General features: G+C 40.6%; 2 long non-coding RNA genes across 5 annotated transcripts; both read left to right on the forward strand.

Moving 5' to 3' along the window:
- Nucleotides 1–317: 317 nt before the first annotated feature.
- Nucleotides 318–12,782, forward strand: LOC145864209 (uncharacterized). 2 transcript variants are annotated; one of them, XR_014382792.1, is made up of 4 exons: nucleotides 318–543; nucleotides 9,873–10,034; nucleotides 10,389–10,478; nucleotides 10,718–12,782. It is a non-coding gene; the product is annotated as an uncharacterized LOC145864209 (long non-coding RNA). The 2 variants fall into 2 exon arrangements; XR_014382791.1 differs by lacking the exon at nucleotides 318–543 and adding an exon at nucleotides 555–4,367.
- A 1,144-nt stretch (nucleotides 12,783–13,926) lies between these two features.
- On the forward strand, nucleotides 13,927–23,564 carry LOC106609868 (uncharacterized). Of its 3 annotated transcripts, none has more exons than XR_014382794.1 (4): nucleotides 13,927–17,963; nucleotides 18,075–20,793; nucleotides 21,197–21,286; nucleotides 21,507–23,564. It is a non-coding gene; the product is annotated as an uncharacterized LOC106609868 (long non-coding RNA). The 3 variants fall into 3 exon arrangements; XR_014382795.1 differs by having other exon boundaries at nucleotides 13,936–14,154; nucleotides 20,632–20,793; XR_014382793.1 differs by having other exon boundaries at nucleotides 13,937–17,963; nucleotides 20,632–20,793.
- Nucleotides 23,565–26,643: the final 3,079 nt, after the last annotated feature.

Here is a 26,643-nt window from a genome sequence, read left to right on the forward strand (position 1 = left end):
GGACTGCCAGGGCGAATTGAGTTATTGCACATCAAGGCAGGCCTTCCCTTACGGAAAAATTCAAATAAATTATAGAACGAGCAAATAGGATCTCACTATCTCGTGCTTGACTCTGCCCAACTCCTTGTTCTATGATTATTTTGATCCAATTGGAAACGACAGGCTATATATTGGGTTCATTTTCAAAAAGATTTGCTCCAAATATGTAGTTACCCGTTATTTGAATCTGAAGCGAGAAAGATGAACCCGGAAACATAACGCCCGAGCGGAGTTTCCACATCCGGTTTTCAGCGGAAAAGGAAGCTAGTTTACGCGGAACCACAGCATGTGTACTTTTTTTTTTTGGTGACTCAGATTTTAGCTAAGTGTCTATAATGATTTTCCAAAGCCTCGACACGCAGCGTCGAACTCAAAGCATTCAGTTTACATTTTCGGAATAGGCTAACCAGTTACCCACCTGGAAGTACTTTGCCGTAGCACCAACTTTTTTTTTCTAATTCCAAACTGTCGTATGGAAGGTTTAGGGGGACCTGCAAAATCAAGGTAGCTACAGTAATTGCTTACTAACGTTAGCTAGTTGAGCTACTCTATTTATCTGAGCCACTAGTCTATGACAAACAATAGGCAACTCCATGTACAGATAATTCATGTATTTCAATCAATGCGCCCTTGCAAGTGGCATATTTGCCGTCAATATAGACTTCAATACATAGTTAGCGAGCAAGATGATTTGGCTACTTGGTGGTACTCACTATTCGTTTATGTTGTGTGCCAAGTCTCATTGGATCTAACATTACTGCAGTGAGATGCAAGTTAGGATTGTCAGGTAGCCTGAGGCTAGTTTGATAAGCTGTATGGGGGTAATTCAGGACACAAAGCACCCATTAGGTGTTGTGGTGTAATAAACAGTCGTGTTTACATGCAGACATAGGGAAGTAGTGTGGGTGGACTCCCTTGGTCAGTTGGTATAGGCCTAACGTTACACTTGGAATCACCACTATCTAATATTACAGAACGTATTTCCTCAGAATATTCCCATTCTCACTTTGATTTATAGGCTTAAGGAGATAGGCCTGGTCAGCTACTTGGAAATTACTAGGTCTAGCCAAACTATATTTAAGTTGACCCTGGGTGTCCCCCAGATAGCTAGTTTAGTTGGTGTGAGATGGATGTAGATATAAAGCCAGAGGAGGAGGAGGAGGTGGGGATATCCCCAGCTGTCATTTGGTCTGACACTTTTGATGCAGGTTATTCATGTGCCGAAAATAGATATGACACAGCAAAACAACGTCTTATTTGTAATCGGTTAGAAGATACAAAATCAAATGATAGCGAGATTAAAATGAAATCAACAAAAGTTGGTGCGCCACTTCAAACAGCTGTAAATGTGGGTGGTATAGGTGTTGTTCGTGTTCACACAGAACAGGATAGCCCAAGCACCTCTGTAGGGAATTTAATCAAAGAGGAGCCATGTTTTTACATGTCACCCAGTGATATTCAGATTGGAAAAGTATGTACCTTGTCTCGGTCTGTCCTGGTCAGCAACATTAAACAGGCAAATGTGATGTCCTTTGCAGAGAAAGTGGTGAAAAACTGCTACCCCTTGTGTAAAGAAATAGGTGTGGAATTTGATGTGAGATCCAAACCACTATCCAAAACAAAACTTGACTCACAGTTACTGACTAATGGTGTAATGTATGAGGTTCATAAGTTTGCAAAAAATACAAAAAGGAGTTATACGTATACTGTCTATAATATTCTGAAATATAATTTTAATGTATGTTTTCAAAATCAGAAACGCTGTCAAGATGCCTTACGTATTGCATCTAAACTGAATAGAATTGCCAAACGGAAACATGTCGCAAATAAAGACTTTTCAAAAAAAGTGTTTATAATACCGCTTGTGTCTAGACAATACAAGGAAAAAGAACCTACTTCACCTGCAAGATTCTCAAAAAGACAATTGGATTTGAAAAGGATACAAGAGGCAAATGATACAGAGGAGAAGAGGAACTGTCAGAAGATGGTTAGCAAGACCGGTTTGAAAAATCTGGTCGCTGATGCAAGGACTGTATGGTCTCTGCATGATGAAGAGATCATCTCTATCGAAACAGCTGAAACTGTCAAGCTTGGCCAAGATAATGGACCCACTGACTTCTGCTTAAAGGAGTCTGATGTTCACTCTGGGGTCACAGAGCAAACCCCATGCCCAGAGAACTACCAAGTTGACATTTGCAGGAAAATGATCAATGAAATTGTTACGAGTGGTGAAATGCAACAGATGAGATGGATTTTTGTACCTTTTTCAAACTGTTTTGGTGTTGGGACTGGTTCGGAAAAGAAATTTCAACAAATCCTTGCTGAATACAGATCAGACATCCTACCACTGGTAGTTGAGAAACATTGTGGCTTTAGTTCCACTGAAAAGACAATGATGTGCCTTGTAAGTCAGCTCTTCTGTGGCTTACATTTGATTGATGGCTTAGCTCACCAGGCAAAAACAACTCTTCTACTTTGGGAAAATATGATTTTAGGAGATAAAGAAGTAGGAGTCCATAGCTCCCCTAACATTGGGACAACAGAGTTGGAGTCTGGAACAGTGCGTTTGGTGAGTTCTGTGAGTGATGCTGTGCAAGAGCTTGGATGGGCAGAGGACGGTCAGCTTGTTCCGTTCGAAAGCTTTTTGACCAGCAAAAAAGAATTTGAAGAAGTTCCTTTGTCTCTATCCATTGGACACAGAATTGATGGTCTGTTTCATAATTCTGCTGGAGTGTGTAGCATCCATGATGATTTGGTTGAGTTTACCAGTACGTACGGAGCTGAGAGTAGTTTGCTTGCTGCAGTTGTTGCTGATTTGGAGGTTCAACAGTTCAAGGCCGGATGCAGAGCTCTGGGTCTGGTTTCCAAGCTTATCATTGATCCTCTCTGGAGAGCCTTAACTTTGAAGGGAAACGTGTTGGAGATGGAAGAAAGATACCAAACCCTTGTTACCAAACTTAAGGAATGGCAGGAAGATGGGAGAGACCTTGTTAAAGGAAATGCATGCTTGTTTGATGACATTGATGTACCCAAGAACCTTGTGTTTGACAGGCTTACCATGTGGACCGACACAGACTTTTTTGAGTTGACTGTTCAGATTGTTGAGTTGATCCTAGCCAGTTTTCTGAAGGTATGTTCTATGATGCTTCCAGTCGAACCAGAGCTCCTGTCAAAGAAAAATGATCGATTCAGGAAGGATTTGGCAATATTAGATCAATTGCAAAAAGCTAAGTCAAATGCAGTCAGTATTGCCATTGAAGGCATGGACATGTGCAAGAAGAATCACACTTGGGAATGGCTGTCCTTTTTGGATGAACCAAAAATAGTGTCAATGAGGAAAACATTCCAGACAGTGTAGGCAAAGGAAGAAGAAAAGCTCTCTGCCACACCTGCAGAAGAATGGAAATGGTAAAGGAATAGACATGACAGACAGGATATGTATTTTTTAATTTTAATTTTTTATTTATCTATTTACTAATGAACCACAGTACAGAACCTTTTAATAGCATGGCATCTTTCAAAAAATGCATGGAATGTGCTATTTTTTTCTAGCACCTTAGCTTTTGTGTTCAGACTGGTGAAAGATAAACAGCAATGCAACCTCAGATGAGTTCAGACAAGTAGATACAAGTATAATATAGTTACATTATATACCTATTTTGTGGTATACTGTATAGCCTAAATATGTTCAAACGTGGTGTCAGTAAATGTTGAATGTCGAATAACGCTTATCCATTTTGTACCACATGTGAATGGTTCCACGTGCTTACCTGTTTTTATATTGTTTGAAATCCAATGTAGAGGTTTTTCAGGAAGTGTGCTGTCAGGAAAAGTGTAGAGGCAATAGTTGAATTTGCAGATTCCCTTGGCCTTCTATTCCCTTTTGATGCCTGGTCATGTTTATGAAAAAAAGAACATGATCATTTTGAAAGGAGACCAGTCGTTTTTTTTGGGTTATTAGCTGATTTCTGGACCATTTTCCCCCTCACTTTTTGTATGACCATTGAATTGCCTACTTGAATGGTCAACTTAAATAGAAACAAGATGGAGAGCAAGGCTCTGAAAGTTGTCAACTTTTCCACTGTCAAAATGAGTCATGCTTTGTTTTAATTGTTTTTAAATACATTTTTAAATCATATTTTCGTTATCCATTTTTGAGATCCTGTTTTATCTCTATATTTTTGTTGGAGATCAAGATGTTTTCATTAGGACAAATGCACACTGGACTGCAGTGCTTTTCTATCTGCTGCAGCATTCAACCTTCCACATTACTGTAGACTTCAGGAAGAACATGCTTTTAGATATAAACATCAAATAATTAGCATAAGGTGAGAGCTTCATTCACTTCGAAAACTATTCACTGTTTCAATTAAGTAGCTATTTAGTTTCTTCTGTTTTTTGTTTTGTTTACTATGACAATGCATTCTGTCTTTCTGCAGGCCGAGTTCCAGGTTTGTGATGTCCACCATGAGAGATTCTTATTGAAGTTTAACCAGTGACTGTGTGTACCAGTGTTTCCTCTGGAAATGTTGTTAGCTGTGGGGGAAAACTTAGCAGGGGTGGGGGGGTCCCCCTTTTTTTGTGTGTTCTGGGGACCTCCCTGTAAAACTTAATATGTATAAGTACTCTGAACCTAGGTTCTGGTGACTTTTTAAAAGGAAAAAACTCAAAGGGAGAGGGACAAAGAGCATCTACTTTCACATTTAAATGTTCTTACTCGTTTCATTGCAGAGAAGTCCCTCTCACAATTAACGGAAGACACTGGTATAGTCAGTGTGATTGCTGCTATCTGGCTTTGGCAGGGGTAGAGCTGCCCCCACTCATCAAACTGTGAGGCCAGCTTTGTCATTGCTGTCAGCTTGTCCAACCTCTGAAATACATGAAAAACTAAGATATGTACACATTAAACAAGAGCCAACAGAGTGGTAGTTCAACAGGAAAAAGTGTTGGGCAACACTGGCCTGAAATATTCTCATCAAAAGATTGTCACACTCATGCCATACCTTGAATGCTTCAACTAGCACATGTTGCATGTAAAAGAGGGCCACTCTTGCAGCCTCTGGCTCTTGCAAGAACTGCCTGGAGAGGAGGGTCAGGTTAAAGGTGTTTATTCTCTCACTAGAGAACGCTGCCTGAGGTCCCAACACACTGAGTTCCCAACACACTGAAGGCCCCCAGAATCTCCAGGTGCTGGAACCTCTGGTCTATGCTGTCCTGGAGGCCAACAAAATATAGATCCATGACCTAATTACAGCACAAAACAGAAAATAAGTGATTAATAGCTGTTTGTTTTAGTTTGTCCAACACACATGATGTAACATTGGTTTCATCACAGTATTTGAAAACAAAATGTTTTTACCTCCTATCTGAATACTGTGACCTGTAGTTTGTGTTCTTGCCAATCTTCAAGTTAATGAGAACAATGTGAAATAAGTCGGGTGACATTTAAATATCAAGTGTTGAAAATATTAACAAAAATACAATTGTGGAGCCGTCATTCACATTGAGCTTTGTGATGTAGTCACAACCCAGCAATTTAGCGAGGTCCAGCAGTTCTGGGAAGTCTGTGTGATGGGCCTGCACCCGCTTTGTTAGATGGTACAGGCATTTAAAAAAAACAATAACGGCCTCGTGGTTGGCTCGAATGCAACCATGTCTGAGGAGCCTGTGAACAGCAACAGGCATAATGCGTTATTATTGATCCACGATTATTGCACAATCTAAGACGTCTTTTACATTAGAAAACATTTTGAGAAATGGAAGGATCCAATAGAACCATCTATACCTTTTGCCAGCATTGCATGAGCCCTCACACTTTCCATGTGGGGCTCTGTCCCTGGGTGCTGGTTAATATAGTCCAGCCGATGAATCTGGGCCCCTATTTCAATAAAAGGGTGCTTTGACACACCCCTCTAAGCAGCCTGCCAATGTTGACGGCACAGACGGCAGTACATTCTTAGACGGGATGTAGAGTGTAGTTTAGTGGAATTACTGGTGGCTGGGGCAATGCCTGTTACAGACAGCAAGCATTACAACACTACGCATAATTCTGTAGACTAGTACAGACTAAATATGCACAAACATTTTTAGCCCTTATCCCAATTAAAGGAAATCTGACTAACCATGTGGCTTATTATATAGCCACGGCTTCAGTCTGTCAATTTTAAGCCACTTTGGGTCCCATCTGGATTGGCGGTGGTGCACACTTGGCCTTACTCCTCTCTCCTTTTATCTACTCCTCTTTCTTCTCCTTCTCTCAGTTCTCCTCTCTCCTTCCATCTCCCCTCCTGGCTCTCTCCTCTGCGCCACTGTCCCTCATGCATCCCTACCGCACTCCCGGGATTCTGCCTCTTCTCTGTCAAGTAAAGTAAGCCATACACTTGTTATGAAAACGATAGCTTAAGCTTTTAAAGAGTTAGCTAACTAAAGAAAGTTTAATTCAGTTCAGGCTGATTTGATGTTGGCTAGCTAAGTTAACGTTACCTGATACTCTTGTCTCTGCTCCCCCAAGGCTGCTGTCTGTCTCTTTGTGTCTCCTCCTGCAGTGTTGACAGGAAGCTGCTGCTGAGCATACTCCACTCCACACTGTTGCAGTGTCCCAGCTCAAATCAAATTCTATTCGTCACATGTTGGTTAACAACAGGTGTGGACTAAACGTGAAATTCTTAGCTACGGGCCTTTCCCTAAAATGCAGAGAGAAAGAAAATAGAGAAATAATTAGGGATGCACCGATATAAAGTTTTTGGCCGATATCCAATATTTGCCTTGCCAAAAAACCCGATACCGATGACCGATATTTAAAAATTTTGCGGCCTATTAAGCATTCCAGTACAGTTAAATAGTTGAAACGCACACACACATACTGACCAAAAATGTATTTTGTTGGCATTTACATTTGTCCAACATTACCAGTAAAACAAAATCAAAACCTATTTCTTTCACTTTCTTGCTGTGCTGTTTTGTTGTTAATTTGTTCAGTCGTTTCATTCTCAACCAGGATTTCATTAGTGAAGTTTCAATTCTGTCATGCTGTGGCCTCTTCTGTAGTTGGTCCTCTTCCTCGGTGCTCACTGTCACTGTGTCCGTTACCATCTTGTCCAGCTGTGTCTAACATTTCATGTAAACCCTGTTTCTTGTCTGCATCGAAGTAGTGGTCCTTGTACCTAGCATCGAGCTTGGTGGCTATACAGTAAAGAGGCTCAGAGAGAATGCCAAGAATCGCTTGTTCACAGCCTCTAGTAGAGTACGTTTGCGAGTTTTAACCCCACGGTCCGTGTCGTCAGTTGAGCAGGCGTTTCAATGCCATAACAGAGGGTATCACGTCTGCTGCAGACACAGTTGATGAGCTTATTTCTCTAGTCAGCTGTTCGAATGGCGCTAGGAGTGTGTTCATGTTTCCGAGTTTCGAACATGTTCTCAAATGCCATTGAAATGGCAGCAGTGGTATGAGAAGAAGCACATTCTTGTTCATGCAATACGGCATTCCTCAGTACGAAATCCTCGTCGACCCACTGTGCTCTCAGACTCAGCATGCTCATGGGGCTGACATCGCTGGTCCAAATGTCATTCGTGAAGCTAATAGCAGTGACACCCATAGCAAGTAGCTCATGGATGTGCATTTCAACAATACTGTGTAACTCTGGTAGGGCAACATCTGAAAAATAGCGCCTACTTGGTAGTGTGTACCGGGGCTCGAGGTGCTCGAACCAGTTCTGCGAAAGCCAACATCATCCATGACAGAGAACGGTTGATTGTCAAGGGCAATGAATTCCATTATCTTGCCGTTAACTTCTTGCGGATTAGTGGGAAGCTACTGTCCCATTTCAAAAATGTCTGGTGAAATTGCAGAGCGCCAAATTCAAATTAAATTACTATAAATATTAAACTTTCATGAAATCACAAGTGCAATACATCAAAATAAAGCTTAACTTGTTGTTAATCCAGCCAAGGTGTAAGATTTCAAAAAGGCTTTACGGCGAAAGCAAACCATGCGATTATCTGAGGACAGCGCCCAGCACACACATGCATAACAAATAATTTTCAACCAGGGAGTTGCGACACGAAAGTCAGAAATAGCGATATAACAAATGCTTTAACTTTGAAGATCTTCTTCTGTTGGCACTCCAAAAGGTCTCAGTTGCATTACAAATGGTCCTTTTGTTCGATAATGTCCTTCTTTATATCCATAAAAACTCAGTTTAGCTGGCGCGCTTAAGTCAATAATCCACTCGGTTTCCCTCCTTAAAAATGCATACAAAATGAATCCCAAACGTTACCAATAAACTTATCCAAACAAGCAAAATACCGGCCCTATCCCAAAGAAGTTAATGGATTTCGCCTTTGAGTTGTCTCGCTGAAATGTTCTTACTCTTTCAAATGACTGCTTGACTTGAACATGTTTAGTTGTTGGAAGTGTGCGCTTAGTTTTGTTATGCTTTTGTTCTAAGTAGGGGGGTGATGCACTTTCCAATGAGTAATTAGATCTGGTATTGAAAGATTTCACTTTCTCCCCTCCTCGGGAAATAATAGCAGCACAAATGTTGCATATGGCCTTTTTGTTATCTTCCTTTAAAACTTCAAAATAGATCCACACAGCTGACGTTGTGGGCTTGGTTAGGAATGCTGTGTTGCATGTGTAGTGCTGTATTTTTCGTGGCGTCATTACGTCATCTATGTACATTATATAGGTATACACGTCAGCTTTGACATCGGTTTGGCACATTGGCGTTAAACTGGACATCGGGCCGATGTTGGCATTTGTAGCTAATATCGGCCAATTCCGATATGCTTACCGATATACCGTGCATCCCTAGAAATAATAGAAAAGTGAAACCTGTAATAATAGATACACAATGAGTAACGATAGCATGGCTATATACAAGGGGTACCAGTACCAAGTTGATGTGCAGGGATATGAGGTAATTGAGGTATATACTGTATGTACATATAACTAGGAATAAAGTGACCGATAGTAAACAGTAGCAGCAGCGTATGTGATGAGTTTAAAAAAAGTTAGTTCAGGTAGCTATTTGGTTAACTATTTAACTAACTATTTAGCTTATGGCTTGTGGGTAGAAGCTGTTCAGGGTCCTGTTGGTTTCAGAATTAGTGCATCAGTACCGCTTGCCGTGCGGTAGCAGAGAGAACAGTCTATGACTTGGGTGGTTGGAATCTTTCTCTGACACCACCTGGTATAGAGGTCCTGGTATGGAGCTCGGGCCTAGTGATGTTCTGGGCTGTCTGCAGTACCCTAGTGCCTTGCAGTGCCGTACCAAGCAGTGATGCAGCCAGTCATGCTGTTCTCAATGATCCGTCAAGACTGCAGGTAGTATTTTTACCTCTACAGTGTAGAGTCAACCATGTGGTGATATGAAACATTCCACATTGTTCCTCTGATTTATGTGTCACTGGTGGGGAGACAGTTTCTGGATCAAAATATATGCAAGTAATGCTGTGACTTGGGATTTGATATCTTTTTACAATGATTAACACTGTCACTAGGCCGGGATGAAGTGGATATTCATATCCCCTCATTACTGGAGGTCAATGAGGTATTCATTTTATTTTATTAATTTGCTTGATCTAATAATTTCATACATGTGTATTCACAGGTGATGCATGTGCTTCTCTTTCAACTTGATGCATGTTATTTGAATCTGGGTGTACAACAGCTCTTTTCAGGGTCCAGTTTGTGATCCTCAAAAATGTATTAGTAGTGACTTTTTTGTTGTGAGTTCCACTTATTTTTTTGTACTGTCTACTAACTTTCCTGCCGGTTTGAATATTCATGAAACATGATAATCTTTGTCTCTGCTCATTATGTTTATTCACAGATCCTCTGCTTGAAACAATTACGGGATGTGAAGTCTGATTCTGTCCTCAACTTGTTGACCTGCTCTGAGGATGTTGGACACCACTGTTACACCTTCAGCCATTTATTTTTTTCCTGTCAGTCGATGGGCTGACTGACCTCAAGGTGCAGAAGGTGTTTTAAGGTTTGTCGTCAGACACAAATTATTCAGAGTCTGTTGTGAATGACAAAGATCCAGTCATTTCTAATTATTTATAATGTATGACAATAGTAGTTAAACACGAGGTTTGAAATGTGAATCAGTTACTGAAGGGTGTCTAGTGTCATTTCCCAGCTGACCTCTGTGTACTAGTGTTGTGCCTTTTAGCTGGGCACATATGGGTCCTAAAATGTTCCATGGGCCCTAAAATGTTCCATGTGTGGTGTGCTGCGGCTGACCTGGTGCTCTGCACGTGTGTTTTGGGGGGTTGGGAAAGGCTAAAGACAAAGTTCATTTTCTGTAAAAAAAAGAACAAAGCTTTATCCTGTTGTATTTTAGGTATAGGAGGAGGTCTGGTCATCTAGTCTGGTGCAGTGGGGTGTTCCAGGTCCGCAACACTTGAGGAGAAAACTTCTTAATCATGATAAGGTATGGTAAACTTGTGACTGTACGTGTCATATTCACTGTGTGGACCTCTATGAATCATTACTTAAATAGGAACAATATCATGTAGCTAGGGACAGTTAGCTGCTTGCACATACAATACATATTTATACAACTTTCTACAAATTAGCTTGCCACTGTAAATGCTCAAAAACATGATGGTTCTTATCACACCGAAAGCGCACTTGATGATTAAATTATTTGTGTTGCTCCTTCCTTCACAGGTGCTCTGCTTGCCATACTAGAGGGACATAGTCTGTTTCCATCCTCAACTTGCGGACCTGCCCTGAGGATGTTTTACACCACTGTTGCGCCTTCAGCCATGTTGATTTCCGACTGGTTGTCTTTGGACTACATGCCATGGGCTGACTGACCTGAACCTTTACCAGAACAGAAATACAATGTTCATCAGACTTTCCTCACATTGGACTACTCTCTGATTAGTTATGAGGTCACAGGAAATGGACTCATTACTCATAAATCATTGCAGCTCACTTGACTGCTTCTGACTGTGGGTAGCAGAGCTCTCTGGTGTTTCACCATTTGAAATTAAACAACAAAAATGTAAATGACCATTGTTTTACACTTCCGACATATCGCAGCAGTAAGAAAAGTATTCTACCCGACTCATATAAACAACATCCTTGAGTGTTTCGTTGATGAATGTATCTTTATAAGATTGTATTCCTTTTTTACCTGTAAAAAACCTGTAGACATGCATGACCCTGTAAATATTTTCAAGGAACATAAATCTCACTACTTGGTATTTTTATATGGGGATTGTGAGAAATATATTTGTACTGTACTTTTGTATGTTAATGGTAAATCAAAATAGTTTTAATTGGACTAGTCCATAAGATTTTTGTTAGGATTTGTTTGTCTTCACCAACTGTTCTTAATTATGCAACCTTTTTTGTCCAATTATCTCCACGTAATACAGCCATCTTTTCCATTCTTGGTTATCTGCCTCTGTAGCCTTTATCTAAACTTTCATTTTTTTGTATTACTTTATTATTTTTTATTGCTACTGTCTTCACATGGAGATGTTAGTTATGGGTTGATGATTCCAATTTGGCAACAGGTGCTTGGATAGTTGGGATTAAATAAGTATTGTTACGGTAATAAAAAATGTAAATATCGGTCCCACTTTAAACCAAGTACAAGTACTACATTCACAAATCATCTATAAGTGTTTGTCGTACTCTATGAAGGGTTACATACCCATTGCCACTGTAGAGTGAATTGCCAAATGTGACATAACTCAATATGTATGTTCACACACCATTTGTAGAGTATGACATATGGTTATAGACTATTTGTGAAGTATTTATGTAGTGTTTATGAAGCCTTTATGAATGCCATTTAATGCCTTTATAAGTTGTACTCAAAATTATAAATACTAGTATTATTAATAGACTTATATTTGTTTGGGGTGTTAAGTGAGCTAGCAAGTGTATTATGGCATTTAGGTGTTATGGATAATAGCTCTGGAGGAGAGGTCGAGCCAAAACAAAGTAAACACTGTTGCCTCCAGTACGATAGGTGGCGATATTGCACTGTTTATCTTGACTGCAAAACAAAGAAGCAGATGCAAATGTCCAATCTGGAGTATCATGGGTCATGCACTGCATACGTGGAGTGTCTGAAAGTGGGCGTGTCAACAGAAGTGGGTGTATGGAAAGCGAATCAGCTAATTGGGCAGATTTGTTGCCACTTGACCATTTTGTGTGTGGGCTGCACGACAAGTAGATTGTTGAAAACCGTAGCATTTTAGCTAACCTTAATACCGTCATTCTCCTAACCTGCCACGTTAATGATCCAAACCTGCTACGCATTTTAGCTAAGCCTAACACCTTTCCTAACCTTAACCTCATTCTACTAACATGCCACGTTAATTATCCTAACCTGCTACCTTCTTCTTTGGGATTTGGTTGGCGGATCGCATCCAACTTCGTAGTAAATCCTCGCAATCCCAAGTACTCCTCTGCCGCTGCCACCACAACCAGTATTTTCTGTGACTTTCGATCCATTTCTGCAGTACAATTGAGAACCATGGCTATAAATGCGAAAAAGCCAACCTTACTGAAGCACATGTTCTTCCCATCACTCTTTCTCGGTCTCTGCCTACTCACAGGAATCCTCTCAGGATCCCTCACCCTGTACCCATCTTCCACTACCAATCTTCACTGCTTTGGCATACAACACTTTCTGTACTACTCTAGGCCATCATTGTAAATAAGAATTGGTTCTTAACTGACTTGCCTAGTTAAATAAAGGTTAAATACATAACCCTGGCAACCTCAATCTGCCTTTCTCTCACTAGACACCTCCGATCTCCAGCCCCATGGGCACCCCCACAACTAACATGCATAACTTGTCCCACCGATACCACACATTCCATCGTCTTATGCCCTCCTGCACACTTCTCACATCTAGGCATCTCCCTCCTACACACTGCTGCAACATGCCCATAAACTTGACACCTAAAACACTGTAGTATTTTCAGGAAACAAAAGCTCTCACGGGATAACTGACACTTCCTACCCTGACCTTATCTGGCAAAGACTCTTCATAAAAAGCATGACAGACAAAGTCTTCTGTTTCCCCACACTCTCCATCGGATCTACATCTCACCAAACTGTGTGTCACAGACACCAGGAATCTTATGTTTCAACTGCTCCTCCTTAACACTTAGTGTCGACCCCGTTATCACTCCTTTCATCGGCGCCCTTCTCTGGAGAGCAAAGCATGTCCCAATTCTTGTCCCTCATCGCGTAATCCGGATTACCCGCTCCCTCTGGGTGGAGGAAACACAATAAATCTACATGAGTCCACTCCTAGTTACCTTCACCAACTCAACAGTTCCCAACCTATCCTCCCCCACAGTTTGACACCACATATGTTTCAGCCAAAATGAAATGATCCATTGGCTCTACAAATCTGACTCCCACTGGGCCAAAATCATCCTTATCATTCTCGGGACGAGGCCTGAATTCTCATTGAAGAAATATTTGATCATCATACAGTTCTCTTTTGCCCAAATTATAATCTATAACAAACAAAATGGACTGCGTTTTGTAGACTTGACCATTTGCCAAAGTAAAAAAAAAAGCGTTTAGAAGGACTGCCAGGGCGAATTGAGTTATTGCACATCAAGGCAGGCCTTCCCTTATGGAAAAATTCAAATAAATTATAGAACGAGCAAATAGGATCTCACTATCTCGTGCTTGACTCTGCCCAACTCCTTGTTCTATGATTATTTTGATCCAATTGGAAACGACAGGCTCTATATTGGGTTCATTTTCAAAAAGATTTGCTCCAAATATGTAGTTACCCGTTATTTGAATCTGAAGCGAGAAAGATGAACCCGGAAACATAACGCCCGAGCGGAGTTTCCACATCCGGTTTTCAGCGGAAAAGGAAGCTAGTTTACGCGGAACCACAGCATGTGTACTTTTTTTTTTTGGTGACTCAGATTTTAGTGTCTATAATGATTTTCCAAAGCCTCGACAAACGCAGCGTCGAACTCAAAGCATTCAGTTTACATTTTCGGAATAGGCTAACCAGTTACCCACCTGGAAGTACTTTGCCGTAGCACCAACTTTTTTTTTCTAATTCCAAACTGTCGTATGGAAGGTTTAGGGGGACCTGCAAAATCAAGGTAGCTACAGTAATTGCTAACTAACGTTAGCTAGTTGAGCTACTCTATTTATCTGAGCCACTAGTCTATGACAAACAATAGGCAACTCCATGTACAGATAATTCATGTATTTCAATCAATGCGCCCTTGCAAGTGGCATATTTGCCGTCAATATAGACTTCAATACATAGTTAGCGAGCAAGATGATTTGGCTACTTGGTGGTACTCACTATTCGTTTATGTTGTGTGCCAAGTCTCATTGGATCTAACATTACTGCAGTGAGATGCAAGTTAGGATTGTCAGGTAGCCTGAGGCTAGTTTGATAAGCTGTATGGGGGTAATTCAGGACACAAAGCACCCATTAGGTGTTGTGGTGTAATAAACAGTCGTGTTTACATGCAGACATAGGGAAGTAGTGTGGGTGGACTCCCTTGGTCAGTTGGTATAGGCCTAACGTTACACTTGGAATCACCACTATCTAATATTACAGAACGTATTTCCTCAGAATATTCCCATTCTCACTTTGATTTATAGGCTTAAGGAGATAGGCCTGGTCAGCTACTTGGAAATTACTAGGTCTAGCCAAACTATATTTAAGTTGACCCTGGGTGTCCCCCAGATAGCTAGTTTAGTTGGTGTGAGATGGATGTAGATATAAAGCCAGAGGAGGAGGAGGTGGGGATATCCCCAGCTGTCATTTGGTCTGACACTTTTGATGCAGGTTATTCATGTGCCGAAAATAGATATGACACAGCAAAACAACGTCTTATTTGTAATCGGTTAGAAGATACAAAATCAAATGATAGCGAGATTAAAATGAAATCAACAAAAGTCGGTGCGCCACTTCAAACAGCTGTAAATGTGGGTGGTATAGGTGTTGTTCGTGTTCACACAGAACAGGATAGCCCAAGCACCTCTGTAGGGAATTTAATCAAAGAGGAGCCATGTTTTTACATGTCACCCAGTGATATTCAGATTGGAAAAGTATGTACCTTGTCTCGGTCTGTCCTGGTCAGCAACATTAAACAGGCAAATGTGATGTCCTTTGCAGAGAAAGTGGTGAAAAACTGCTACCCCTTGTGTAAAGAAATAGGTGTGGAATTTGATGTGAGATCCAAACCACTATCCAAAACAAAACTTGACTCACAGTTACTGACTAATGGTGTAATGTATGAGGTTCATAAGTTTGCGAAAAATACAAAAAGGAGTTATACGTATACTGTCTATAATATTCTGAAATATAATTTTAATGTATGTTTTCAAAATCAGAAACGCTGTCAAGATGCCTTACGTATTGCATCTAAACTGAATCGAATTGCCAAACGGAAACATGTCGCAAATAAAGACTTTTCAAAAAAAGTGTTTATAATACCGCTTGTGTCTAGACAATACAAGGAAAAAGAACCTACTTCACCTGCAAGATTCTCAAAAAGACAATTGGATTTGAAAAGGATACAAGAGGCAAATGATACAGAGGAGAAGAGGAACTGTCAGAAGATGGTTAGCAAGACCGGTTTGAAAAATCTGGTCGCTGATGCAAGGACTGTATGGTCTCTGCATGATGAAGAGATCATCTCTATCGAAACAGCTGAAACTGTCAAGCTTGGCCAAGATAATGGACCCACTGACTTCTGCTTAAAGGAGTCTGATGTTCACTCTGGGGTCACAGAGCAAACCCCATGCCCAGAGAACTACCAAGTTGACATTTGCAGGAAAATGATCAATGAAATTGTTACGAGTGGTGAAATGCAACAGATGAGATGGATTTTTGTACCTTTTTCAAACTGTTTTGGTGTTGGGACTGGTTCGGAAAAGAAATTTCAACAAATCCTTGCTGAATACAGATCAGACATCCTACCACTGGTAGTTGAGAAACATTGTGGCTTTAGTTCCACTGAAAAGACAATGATGTGCCTTGTAAGTCAGCTCTTCTGTGGCTTACATTTGATTGATGGCTTAGCTCACCAGGCAAAAACAACTCTTCTACTTTGGGAAAATATGATTTTAGGAGATAAAGAAGTAGGAGTCCATAGCTCCCCTAACATTGAGACAACAGAGTTGGAGTCTGGAACAGTGCGTTTGGTGAGTTCTGTGAGTGATGCTGTGCAAGAGCTTGGATGGGCAGAGGACGGTCAGCTTGTTCCGTTCGAAAGCTTTTTGACCAGCAAAAAAGAATTTGAAGAAGTTCCTTTGTCTCTATCCATTGGACACAGAATTGATGGTCTGTTTCATAATTCTGCTGGAGTGTGTAGCATCCATGATGATTTGGTTGAGTTTACCAGTACGTACGGAGCTGAGAGTAGTTTGCTTGCTGCAGTTGTTGCTGATTTGGAGGTTCAACAGTTCAAGGCCGGATGCAGAGCTCTGGGTCTGGTTTCCAAGCTTATCATTGATCCTCTCTGGAGAGCCTTAACTTTGAAGGGAAACGTGTTGGAGATGGAAGAAAGATACCAAACCCTTGTTACCAAACTTAAGGAATGGCAGGAAGATGGGAGAGACCTTGTTAAAGGAAATGCATGCTTGTTTGATGACATTGATGTACCCAAGAACCTTGTGTTTGACAGGCTTACCATGTGGACCGACACAGACTTTTTTGAGTTGACTGTTCAGATTGTTGAGTTGATCCTAGCCAGTTTTCTGAAGGTATGTTCTATGATGCTTCCAGTCGAACCAGAGCTCCTGTCAAAGAAAAATGATCGATTCAGGAAGGATTTGGCAATATTAGATCAATTGCAAAAAGCTAAGTCAAATGCAGTCAGTATTGCCATTGAAGGCATGGACATGTGCAAGAAGAATCACACTTGGGAATGGCTGTCCTTTTTGGATGAACCAAAAATAGTGTCAATGAGGAAAACATTCCAGACAGTGTAGGCAAAGGAAGAAGAAAAGCTCTCTGCCACACCTGCAGAAGAATGGAAATGGTAAAGGAATAGACATGAGACAGGATATGTCTTATTTTTGTATTTATCTATTTACTAATGAACCACAGTGCAGAACCTTTTAATAGCATGGCATCTTTCAAAAAATGCATGGAATGTGCTATTTTTTTCTAGCACCTTAGCTTTTGTGTTTAGACTGGTGAAAGATAAACAGCAATGCAACCTCAGATGAGTTCAGACAAGTAGATACAAGTATAATATAGTTACATTATATACCTATTTTGTGGTATACTGTATTGCCTAAATATGTTCAAACGTGGTGTCAGTAAATGTTGAATGTCGAATAACGCTTATCCATTTTGTACCACATGTGAATGGTTCCACGTGCTTACCTGTTTTTATATTGTTTGAAATCCAATGTAGAGGTTTTTCAGGAAGTGTGCTGTCAGGAAAAGTGTAGAGGCAATAGTTGAATTTGCAGATTCCCTTGGCCTTCTATTCCCTTTTGATGCCTGGTCATGTTTATGAAAAAAAGAACATGATCATTTTGAAAGGAGACCAGTCGTTATTTTAGTGTTATTAGCTGATTTCTGGACCATTTTCCCCCTCACTTTTTGTATGACCATTGAATTGCCTACTTGAATGGTCAACTTAAATAGAAACAAGATGGAGAGCAAGGCTCTGAAAGTTGTCAACTTTTCCACTGTCAAAATGAGTCATGCTTTGTTTTAATTGTTTTTAAATACATTTTTAAATCATATTTTCGTTATCCATTTTTGAGAGCCTGTTTTATCTCTATATTTTTGTTGGAGATCAAGATGTTTTCATTAGGACAAATGCACACTGGGCTGCAGTGCTTTTCTATCTGCTGCAGCATTCAACCTTCCACATTACTGTAGACTTCAGGAAGAACATGCTTTTAGATATAAACATCAAATAATTAGCATAAGGTGAGAGCTTCATTCACTTCGAAAACTATTCACTGTTTCAATTAAGTAGCTATTTAGTTTCTTCTGTTTTTTGTTTTGTTTACTATGACAATGCATTCTGTCTTTCTGCAGGCCGAGTTCCAGGTTTGTGATGTCCACCATGAGAGATTCTTATTGAAGTTTAACCAGTGACTGTGTGTACCAGTGTTTCCTCTGGAAATGTTGTTAGCTGTGGGGGAAAACTTAGCAGGGGTGGGGGGGTCCCCCTTTTTTTGTGTGTTCTGGGGACCTCCCTGTAAAACTTAATATGTATAAGTACTCTGAACCTAGGTTCTGGTGACTATTTAAAAGGAAAAAACTCAAAGGGAGAGGGACAAAGAGCATCTACTTTCACATTTAAATGTTCTTACTCGTTTCATTGCAGAGAAGTCCCTCTCACAATTAACGGAAGACACTGGTATAGTCAGTGTGATTGCTGCTATCTGGCTTTGGCAGGGGTAGAGCTGCCCCCACTCATCAAACTGTGAGGCCAGCTTTGTCATTGCTGTCAGCTTGTCCAACCTCTGAAATACATGAAAAACTAAGATATGTACACATTAAACAAGAGCCAACAGAGTGGTAGTTCAACAGGAAAAAGTGTTGGGCAACACTGGCCTGAAATATTCTCATCAAAAGATTGTCACACTCATGCCATACCTTGAATGCTTCAACTAGCACATGTTGCTTGTAAAAGAGGGCCACTCTTGCAGCAAGAACTGCCTGGAGAGGAGGGTCAGGTTAACCTCTCTTGGGTATGTGGGACGTGACCGTCCCACCCGCGGTACACACTATCAACAGCCAGTGAAATAGCAGGGCGGCAAATTCAAAACAACAAAAATCTCATAATTCAAATTTCTCAAACACACAAGTATTATACACCATTTTAAAGATCCTCCTTAATCCAACCACAGTGTCCGATTTCAAAAAGGCTTTACGGCGAAAGCATAAAATTAGATTATGTTAGGACAGCGCCTAAACAAGAAAAACCACACAGCCATTTTCCAAGCAAGGAGAGGCGTCACAAAAACCAGAAATACAGCTAAAATTCATCACTAACCTTTGATGATCTTCATCAGATGACACTCCCAGGACTCAGTGTTACAAAATACATGTATATTTTGTTCGATAAAGTTCATATTTATATCCATAAACCGCATTTTACATTGGCGCGTGATGTTCAGAAAATGTATTCCCACCAAACCTCCGGTGAATGAGCACATCAATTTACAAAAATACTCATCATAAACGTTGATAAAATTTACAACAGTTATTGAAAGAATTATAGATACACTTCTCCTTAATGTAACCGCTGTGTCAGATTTTAAAATAGCTTTACGGCGAAAGCACATTTTTCAGTATTCTGAGTACAGAGCTCAGCCATCAAAGCAAGCTATACAGTTACCCGCCAAGTTCTGGAGTCAATAAACTCAGAATTAGTATTATAAATATTCCCTTACCTTTGCTGATCTTCGTTGGAATGCACTCCCAGGACTCCCACTTCCACAAGAAATGTTATTTTTGTTCGAAAAACTCCATATTTATGTCCAAATACCTCCTTTTGTTCACGCGTTCAGATCACAAATCCAAAGGCATAACGCGTGAGTGTAAAACCAGAGACGAAAAGTCAAATGGTTCCATTACCGTTCGTAGAAACATGTCAAACGATGTTTACAATCAATCCTTTGGGTCTTTTTAACATAAAACTTTGATAATATTCCAACCGGACAATAGCGTATTCATTACAGAGGAAAAAGAAGGAAGGGCGTGCTTGCCTGCCTGCGCAGTAAACAACTCACTGGTCCCAGGCAGTCCACTGATTGACTGAGCTCCTATTCTCTGCCCAGTAACAGTAGACGCATGAAACAAGTTTCTAAAGACTGTTGACAGCCAATGGAAGCCTTAGGAAGTGCAAAATGACCCCACAGACACTGTAGTTTCGATAGGGATTAGATAGAAAAACTACAAGTCACTTCCTGGTTGGATTTCTTTCTCAGGTTTTTGCCTGCCATATGAGTTCTGTTATACTCACAGACATCATTCAAACAGTTTTAGAAACTTCAGAGTTTTATCTATCCAAATCTACTAATAATATGCATATCCTATCTTCCGGGCCCGAGAAGCAGGCAGTTTAATTTGGGCACGTTATTCATCTGAATTTCTGAATACTGCCCCCTACCCTAGAGAAGTTAAAGGTGTTTATTCTGCATTAGGAAATCCTTGTCGACCCACTGTGCTGTCAGACTCAGCATGCTCATGAGGCTAACATCGCTGGTCCAAATGTCATTCGTGAAGCTAATAGCAGTGACGCCCATAGCAAGTAGCTCATGGATGTGCGTTTCAACAATACTGTGTAACTCCGGTAGGGCAACATCTGAAAAATAGCGCCTACTTGGTAGTGTGTACCGGGGCTCGAGGTGCTCGAACCAGTTCGGCAAAAGCCAACATCATCCATGACAGAGAATGTTATTTGAATCTGGGTGTACAACAGCTCTTTTCAGGGTCCAGTTTGTGATCCTCAAAAATGTATTAGTAGTGTCTTTTTTGTTGTGAGTTCCACTTATTTTTTTGTGCTGTCTACTAACTTTCCTGCCGGTTTGAATATTCATGAAACATGATCATCTTTGGCTCTGCTCCTTATGTTTATTCACAGATCCTCTGCTTGAAACAATTACGGGATGTGAAGTCTGATTCTGTTCTCAACTTGTTGACCTGCCCTGAAGATGTTGAACACCACTGTTACACCTTCAGCCATTTATTTTTTTCCTGTCAGTCGATGGGCTGACTGACCTCAAGGCGCAGAAGGTGTTTTAAGGTTTGTCGTCAGACACAAATTATTCAGAGTCTGTTGTGAAAGACAAAGATATCCAGTCATTTCTAATTATTTATAATGTATGACAATAGTAGTTAAACACGACTCGAGAAATTATTGAATTACATATTCCTTGGCGGCAGTCAGCCTAGAGGTTTGAAATGTGAATCAGTTACTGAAGGGTGTCTAGTGTCATTTCCCAGCTGACCTCTGTGTACTAGTGTTGTGCCTTTTAGCTGGGCACATATGGGCCCTAAAATGTTCCATGGGCCCTAAAATGTTCCATGTGTGGTGTGCTGCGGCTGACCTGGTGCCTCTGCACGTGTGTTTTGGGGGGTTGGGAAAGGCTAAAGACAAAGTTCAATTTCTGGAAAAAAGGACAAAGCGTTATCCTGTTGTATTTTAGGTATAGGAGGAGGTCTGGTCATCTAGTCTGGTGCAGTGGGGTGTTCCAGGTCCGCAACACTTGAGGAGAAAACTTCTTAATCATGATAAGGTATGGTAAACTTGTGACTGTACGTGTCATAGTCACTGTGTGGACCTCTATGAATCATTACTTAGCTAGGGACAGTTAGCTGCTTGCACATACAATAAATATTTATACAACTTTCTACAAAATTGGCTTGCCACTGTAAATGCTCAAAAACATGATGGTTCTTATCACACCGAAAGCGCACTTGATGATTAAATTATTTGTGTTGCTCCTTCCTTCACAGGTCCTCTGCTTGCCATACTAGAGGGACATAGTCTGTTTCCATCCTCAACTTGCGGACCTGCCCTGAGGATGTTTTACACCACTGTTGCGCCTTCAGCCATGTTGATTTCCGACTGGTTGTCTTTGGACTACATGCCATGGGCTGACTGACCTGAACCTTTACCAGAACAGAAATACAATGTTCATCAGACTTTCCTCACATTGGACTACTCTCTGATTAGTTATGAGGTCACAGGAAATGGACTCATTACTCATAAATCATTGCAGCTCACTTGACTGCTTCTGACTGTGGGTAGCAGAGCTCTCTGGTGTTTCACTATTTGAAATTAAACAACAAAAATGTAAATGACCATTGTTTTACACTTCCGACATATCGCAGCAGTAAGAAAAGTATTCTACCCGACTCATATAAACAACATCCTTGAGTGTTTCGTTGATGAATGTATCTTTATAAGATTGTATTCCTTTTTTACCTGTAAAAAACCTGTAGACATGCATGATCCTGTAAATATTTTCAAGGAACATAAATCTCACTACTTGGTATTTTTATATGGGGATTGTGAAAAATATATTTGTAATGTACTTTTGTATGTTAATTGTAAATCAAAATAGTTTTCATTGGACTAGTCCATAAGATTTTAGTCAGGATTTGTTTGTCTTCACCAACTGTTCTTAATTATGCAACCTTTTTTGTCCAATTATCTCCACGTAATACAGCCATCTTTTCCATTCTTGGTTATCTGCCTCTGTAGCCTTTATCTAAACTTTCATTTTTTTGTATTACTTTATTATTTTTATTGCTACTGTCTTCACATGGAGATGTTAGTTATGGGTTGATGATTCCAATTTGGCAACAGGTGCTTGGATAGTTGGGATTAAATAAGTATTGTTACGGTAATAAAAAATGTAAATATCGGTCCCACTTTAAACCAAGTACTACATTCACAAATCATCTATAAGTGTTTGTCGTACTCTATGAAGGGTTACATACCCATTGCCACTGTAGAGTGAATTGCCAAATGTGACATAACTCAATATGTATGTTCACACACCATTTGTAGAGTATGACATATGGTTATAGACTATTTGTGAAGTATTTATGTAGTGTTTATGAAGCCTTTATGAATGCTATTTAATGCCTTTATAAGTTGTACTCAAAATTATAAATACTAGTATTATTAATAGACTTATATTTGTTTGGGGTGTTAAGTGAGCTAGCAAGTGTATTATGGCATTTAGGTGTTATGGATAATAGCTCTGGAGGAGAGGTCGAGCCAAAACAAAGTAAACACTGTTGCCTCCAGTACGATAGGTGGCGATATTGCACTGTTTATCTTGACTGCAAAACAAAGAAGCAGATGCAAATGTCCAATCTGGAGTATCATGGGTCATGCACTGCATACGTGGAGTGTCTGAAAGTGGGCGTGTCAACAGAAGTGGGTGTATGGAAAGCGAATCAGCTAATTGGGCAGATTTGTTGCCACTTGACCATTTTGTGTGTGGGCTGCACGACAAGTAGATTGTTGAAAACCGTAGCATTTTAGCTAACCTTAATACCGTCATTCTCCTAACCTGCCACGTTAATGATCCAAACCTGCTACGCATTTTAGCTAAGCCTAACACCTTTCCTAACCTTAACCTCATTCTACTAACATGCCACGTTAATTATCCTAACCTGCTACCTTCTTCTTTGGGATTTGGTTGGCGGATCGCATCCAACTTCGTAGTAAATCCTCGCAATCCCAAGTACTCCTCTGCCGCTGCCACCACAACCAGTATTTTCTGTGACTTTCGATCCATTTCTGCAGTACAATTGAGAACCATGGCTATAAATGCGAAAAAGCCAACCTTACTGAAGCACATGTTCTTCCCATCACTCTTTCTCGGTCTCTGCCTACTCACAGGAATCCTCTCAGGATCCCTCACCCTGTACCCATCTTCCACTACCAATCTTCACTGCTTTGGCATACAACACTTTCTGTACTACTCTAGGCCATCATTGTAAATAAGAATTGGTTCTTAACTGACTTGCCTAGTTAAATAAAGGTTAAATACATAACCCTGGCAACCTCAATCTGCCTTTCTCTCACTAGACACCTCCGATCTCCAGCCCCATGGGCACCCCCACAACTAACATGCATAACTTGTCCCACCGATACCACACATTCCATCGTCTTATGCCCTCCTGCACACTTCTCACATCTAGGCATCTCCCTCCTACACACTGCTGCAACATGCCCATAAACTTGACACCTAAAACACTGTAGTATTTTCAGGAAACAAAAGCTCTCACGGGATAACTGACACTTCCTACCCTGACCTTATCTGGCAAAGACTCTTCATAAAAAGCATGACAGACAAAGTCTTCTGTTTCCCCACACTCTCCATCGGATCTACATCTCACCAAACTGTGTGTCACAGACACCAGGAATCTTATGTTTCAACTGCTCCTCCTTAACACTTAAGTGTCGACCCCGTTATCACTCCTTTCATCGGCGCCCTTCTCTGGAGAGCAAAGCATGTCCCAATTCTTGTCCCTCATCGCGTAATCCGGATTACCCGCTCCCTCTGGGTGGAGGAAACACAATAAATCTACATGAGTCCACTCCTAGTTACCTTCACCAACTCAACAGTTCCCAACCTATCCTCCCCCACAGTTTGACACCACATATGTTTCAGCCAAAATGAAATGATCCATTGGCTCTACAAATCTGACTCCCACTGGGCCAAAATCATCCTTATCATTCTCGGGACGAGGCCTGAATTCTCATTGAAGAAATATTTGATCATCATACAGTTCTCTTTTGCCCAAATTATAATCTATAACAAACAAAATGGACTGCGTTTTGTAGACTTGACCATTTGCCAAAGTAAAAAAAAAAGCGTTTAGAAGGACTGCCAGGGCGAATTGAGTTATTGCACATCAAGGCAGGCCTTCCCTTACGGAAAAATTCAAATACATTATAGAACGGCGCAAATAGGATCTCACTATCTCGTGCTTCACTCTGCCCACCTCCTTGTTCTATGATTATTTTGATCCAATTGGAAACGACAGGCTATATATTGGGTTAATTTTCAAAAAAGATTTGCTCCAAATATGCAGTAACCCGTTATTTGAATCTGAACCGAGAAAGATGAACCCGGAAACATAACGCCCGAGCGGAGTTTCCACATCCGGTTTTCAGCGGAAAATGAAGCTAGTTTACGCGGAACCACAGCATGTGTACTTTTTTTGTGACTAAGATTTCGCTAAGTGTCTAGAATGATTTTCCAATGCCTCGACACGCAGCGTCGAACTCAAAGCATTCCGTTTACATTTTCGGAATAAGCTAACCAGTTACCCACCTGGAAGTACTTTGCCGTAGCACCAACTTTTTTTTTCTAATTCCAAACTGTCGTATGGAAGGTTTAGGGGGACCTGCAAAATCAAGGTAGCTACAGTAATTGCTAACTAACGTTAGCTAGTTGAGCTACTCTATTTATCTGAGCCACTAGTCTATGACAAACAATAGGCAACTCCATGTACAGATAATTCATGTATTTCAATCAATGCGCCCTTGCAAGTGGCATATTTGCCGTCAATATAGACTTCAATACATAGTTAGCGAGCAAGATGATTTGGCTACTTGGTGGTACTCACTATTCGTTTATGTTGTGTGCCAAGTCTCATTGGATCTAACATTACTGCAGTGAGATGCAAGTTAGGATTGTCAGGTAGCCTGAGGCTAGTTTGATAAGCTGTATGGGGGTAATTCAGGACACAAAGCACCCATTAGGTGTTGTGGTGTAATAAACAGTCGTGTTTACATGCAGACATAGGGAAGTAGTGTGGGTGGACTCCCTTGGTCAGTTGGTATAGGCCTAACGTTACACTTGGAATCACCACTATCTAATATTGCAGAACGTATTTCCTCAGAATATTCCCATTCTCACTTTGATTTATAGGCTTAAGGAGATAGGCCTGGTCAGCTACTTGGAAATTACTAGGTCTAGCCAAACTATATTTAAGTTGACCCTGGGTGTCACCCAGATAGCTAGTTTAGTTGGTGTGAGATGGATGTAGATATAAAGCCAGAGGAGGAGGAGGTGGGGATATCCCCAGCTGTCATTTGGTCTGACACTTTTGATGCAGGTTATTCATGTGCCGAAAATAGATATGACACAGCAAAACAACGTCTTATTTGTAATCGGTTAGAAGATACAAAATCAAATGATAGCGAGATTAAAATGAAATCAACAAAAGTTGGTGCGCCACTTCAAACAGCTGTAAATGTGGGTGGTATAGGTGTTGTTCGTGTTCACACAGAACAGGATAGCCCAAGCACCTCTGTAGGGAATTTAATCAAAGAGGAGCCATGTTTTTACATGTCACCCAGTGATATTCAGATTGGAAAAGTATGTACCTTGTCTCGGTCTGTCCTGGTCAGCAACATTAAACAGGCAAATGTGATGTCCTTTGCAGAGAAAGTGGTGAAAAACTGCTACCCCTTGTGTAAAGAAATAGGTGTGGAATTTGATGTGAGATCCAAACCACTATCCAAAACAAAACTTGACTCACAGTTACTGACTAATGGTGTAATGTATGAGGTTCATAAGTTTGCAAAAAATACAAAAAGGAGTTATACGTATACTGTCTATAATATTCTGAAATATAATTTTAATGTATGTTTTCAAAATCAGAAACGCTGTCAAGATGCCTTACGTATTGCATCTAAACTGAATAGAATTGCCAAACGGAAACATGTCGCAAATAAAGACTTTTCAAAAAAAGTGTTTATAATACCGCTTGTGCCTAGACAATACAAGGAAAAAGAACCTACTTCACCTGCAAGATTCTCAAAAAGACAATTGGATTTGAAAAGGATACAAGAGGCAAATGATACAGAGGAGAAGAGGAACTGTCAGAAGATGGTTAGCAAGACCGGTTTGAAAAATCTGGTCGCTGATGCAAGGACTGTATGGTCTCTGCATGATGAAGAGATCATCTCTATCGAAACAGCTGAAACTGTCAAGCTTGGCCAAGATAATGGACCCACTGACTTCTGCTTAAAGGAGTCTGATGTTCACTCTGGGGTCACAGAGCAAACCCCATGCCCAGAGAACTACCAAGTTGACATTTGCAGGAAAATGATCAATGA

Source organism: Salmo salar, chromosome 26, assembly GCF_965601325.2.
Source record: "Salmo salar chromosome 26, fSalSal1, whole genome shotgun sequence".
Classification (NCBI taxonomy): domain Eukaryota; kingdom Metazoa; phylum Chordata; class Actinopteri; order Salmoniformes; family Salmonidae; genus Salmo; species Salmo salar.